Here is a 4051-nt window from a genome sequence, read left to right as displayed (position 1 = left end):
TCCCAGTAGCACTTTCTCTTTATCAAGCCTATCACCTCACAAATGTGAGGAACCAATTGTTAACATCACACTGCACTGCGGGGCAAGTCACAATTCACTTAGACCTCAGGGGTTAATCTCTGCAAGTGACACCACCAGATGCGCTGGTCAGCAAGGATGCCATTAGCCCAGTCTCTCTAGGATTCTGAGGGGCCTTTTGCTGTGGCTGTTGTAACTGCTAAGTGTCTGCTCTCTAGCTTTGAGTGGTAGAAAGAAGTGAGCACTCAGTACCTCAGGTAAAATAGGAGTGGCTTGAACTTCACTGCCATTATAATCGAATCGATGGGAGTCCATCCTGTGGAAAGCCTTGTTACTATTAAAACAAAGGGAGAGGGGGCAGTGGCTCTCCAGCGCTTATTTATTCTGGAAGCCTAGCCGTGTGGGTGGTAGCATTCGCCAGCTTTGAACACTGGCTGAACGGGTTCCATTGTTCCGGGGTCACTCTTTGCGGAGAGTAAGAACAAGAACCACTCAGGCAAACCTCAGTGGAAAATAATTATCAGGAGAGCTTCCTACTTCCGGGTTCAGCGTGGCTTTGTATCTTTCTCCTTGTGTTTCTAGAGCTGCAGGTGGGAGCCAGTGACTCGCTGCTCCTGCTCTTCAGATGCTCCCGTACCATCAATAGGGCTGCTTTCAAATTCACGGCCACTTAAAAGACGCATTGAATCACTTGAAGCTTGAGAGGTGCGTTTGTTTCCTAGGACTTCCGAGAGTTAAAGCAACCAAGACGCCACACAAAAACCGTTGGCAGGTGCTGGTGCCTGGCTGTAATCCTGAGGCTGAGATAGGAGGAGCTCCGTTCGGAGGCCAGCCTGGGCTACAGAGTGAGAGATATAGCCTCAAAATGAAAAGAGTCTGAAAACCTTGTAGTATACCTTAAATATCGGTTCTTTTATTTTATAGTGGCATTCAACGATGGCACCTCCATATTGAGCACTGTGCAATGACTGCTATTTTGTAGACGTCGAATCAGATCTTTGTGATATTCTGGGATGGCATAAATTATACTCCAGGTCAAATTAGACACGCCCACTCTAATGGGTGATCTTTGTCTTCGAGACAAGAAACACTGTTTGTCAACACGGGGGAAAAGTAACTAGACTTTGTATTTCTGACCCAGAAAGAAGGCACCGTCTCAGCTTAGGGACATCCGCAACCCTTGCGTGGTGGGTGGTTCATACCCCTAAATTCAGAGCTGGGAGACTGAGTGCTCCAGACCCAATTTGGGCTTCGTATCCTGCTCAAGAGGAGGACCAAGGACTGGGGAGATGGCTTAGTCAGCAAAATGCTTGCTGTGCAACCCTGAGGACCTGAGTCCAGAGGCCAAGACTCCATGTAAAAAGTTGGGGGTGATGTCGGGATCCATCCGGGTGACTCCAGTAGTGGGAGTCTGGAGATGGAGGGACCCTGGATCTTATTGGGCAGCCAGTTTAGCCGGACGGGTGCGCTCTATCACACTCACCCCTTTCCCCATGGCTGCATGTCAAGTTACAAGCTAGGGTCTGCATGTGAGGAAGAACATGTGGCATTTTTCTTTCTGAGTTTGGGTCGCCTCGCTGAGTGTGATGCTTTCCAGATCCATCTAACTCCTTGCAAACTTCCTGATTTCCTTTTCCTGTGCAGCTGTATACTATCCCAGTGTCCACATGTATCACATATGTATCATGTTTTCACTATCTACACTCATCTGTCGATGGTGAGATGAAGATAGGGTGATGAGGAAGAATAGAGAGTGGGGGGAAAAAAGACAAATGGGACATAAAAGAGGAACATAAAGTCTTTAGGAAGAACAGGGGTAGGCAGGTAGGAAGAAGCACAGAAGCGTACTTCATTCAAAAATGTCACAAGGCTTCCAACACATTCTGTGATGACTGATGATGATGATAATAATAATAATAATAATAATAATAATAATAATAATAATAATAATAATAATAACCACCTTACAAAATGAAGGTAGAGGGTGTTCAAGGAGTGATGTGGCCAGGGCCCTTCCACACCCACATGCACACGTCCACACACCCACCCTAACTTGTAAACCCTCACCCAACATGCACATCAAAAGCATTTAGGAATGCCCTCCTGAAAGTTTGAAGGGCTGGCAAGTAAATGTGCATCTGGGAAAGCAGCCACAGATCCTGCCAGCCAGCGTGGCCTCACAGTGAACCAGTTTTTCAGGATTAGTTGCATCTAGGGCTCTGAACTTGAACACAGTGTTCGGCAGGGGAGAAAAAAAGGACAATGGGATGGAATAACTCTTGATTAAACAGCTCTCTTTTGAAGGGACTGATTGCAGAGCAGAGTTGACCCAGGGAGAAGTGTCCAGAGACGTGCTCCCAGCTTTGCTCTTGTCTTCTGATACTTCCTTTTTTTTTTTTTTTCATCTATGATTTTCAGGGACATTTACAAAGAGGTTTATAACATAAACGAAGCTGCGAGCCTAGTAAGCCTGCAGTCTAGTATCATGAAATATATAAACAAGAGGGTAAGCAGGTCAGATTTAATCAGCCCATTGGGATAAATTCGTGGCAAGAGGGATGTGGCTTCACAGCGCCCTGTGTGATGAGGCCTGTTAGCTGCAGGCCAGCCATGGGACATTGCTGACACACAGAGGGAACGCGACCTTGCCTGACATTATTAGCACTCATAGGATTCTGTATCTGTTAGTTTTCTTATGGAAAAAAAAATACCCGAGAAAAACAGCTTCAAGGAAGAAGCGCTATTTTTCTGTTCACGGTTTCAGACATTTGAGTCCATGGCTGACCTGATCCGTTACTTTGGAGCTGTGGTGAGGAAGAACGCTATAGTCGTGAGGCTGTGTGGGAGAGGAAGCTGGTCACCTCACAGCAGCCAGGCATCAGAGGTCTTCTGGGGCACAGGTTACACACTGATTGCCCTACCTCCTCCAACTAGGCCATCTCGCTCTTAGCTCCCTTCACTTCCCAACAGTCCAGTCAATTATGGATTAATCTGCTAATTAGATCAGAGCCTGGTCCTAATTTCATTCTGTGGCTGTGATAAAAACACCCTAACCAAAAGCAGCTGAGGAGACAGGAGGAGCTTTCTTTGGCTCAGTCTTCCAGGTTCTGGTCGGCTATTGTGGGACACTCAGAACATCACGCCCACAGTCAAGAACAGAGGCAGTAAATGTCTGTTTCCTTGCTTGCTTCCCGCTGCTTACTCTCCGCTGACCCTCTTCGCTCTTACACAGTGCAGGGCTCAGTCCACACTTGGGGAGAGTCTCTCCACCACAATTAGCAATCAAGACAATCCTCAGAATGTAAATACCACCAATTTTAAATAGCAATAAAATCTGAGTCTTGGTACCATTGTAATGATTCAAATATAAGATACCAGAAGCCGGGTGTGGTGGCGCACGCCTTTAATCCCAGCACTCGGGAGGCAGAGGCAGGTGGATCACTGTGAGTTCGAGGCCAGCCTGGTCTACAAAGTGAGTCCAAGATGGCCAAGGCTACACAGAGAAACCCTCTCTCAAAAAAATAAAAAATAAAAATAAGATACCAGGCAACAGATCTGATATGGAGACGTGTAATGAGCATGGGGAGAGAAGGAAGCGGGAGCACCTCAGAAAGACAGAGACAGAGGGACAGAGTAGAGGAGGGAGGGAGGGAGAGAGAGAGAGGGAGGGAGAGAGAGAGGTGGGTTTGTCCTTTTATAATCCTGAGTAGGGTCACGCCTAGTGGCAGGTAGGCAATGACATCACAGGTTGCTAGGCGGACTGGAGCAGAATCCTAACACTGAAGACACGCTCACAGGTCAACCCAGCCTAGAGGCCCTCCTCAGGTGATTCTGGGTTGTGACAAGTCCCTGCTTAATACCAGCAACCACATCCCTTACTTCTTACACCACTTCTGACTATTATACTGGAGGGCAAGCCTCCTGCTCACCAGTCTTGAGGGACGTCCCCCATCAAAACCAAGGTGGCTTTCAAGGAAAAAAGATCCTAGCCCATATAGTGTTAGACAGGAGCCTAGCATCATCGCCATCAGTG

At 47.3% G+C, this 4051-nt stretch overlaps 1 long non-coding RNA gene across 1 annotated transcript; it reads left to right on the top strand.

Annotated features, from left to right (window-relative positions):
• Window positions 1-139: 139 nt before the first annotated feature.
• On the top strand, window positions 140-723 carry LOC311586522. Its single transcript, XR_014775557.1, has 2 exons — window positions 140-275; window positions 601-723. It is a non-coding gene; the product is annotated as an uncharacterized lncRNA (long non-coding RNA).
• The last annotated feature ends 3328 nt before the right edge of the window (window positions 724-4051 follow it).

Source organism: Acomys minous (genome assembly GCF_964271855.1).
Source record: "Acomys minous genome assembly, chromosome: 16".
In the NCBI taxonomy this organism is placed as follows: Eukaryota; Metazoa; Chordata; class Mammalia; order Rodentia; family Muridae; genus Acomys; species Acomys minous.
This window is presented reverse-complemented; position numbering and strand designations above follow the sequence as displayed.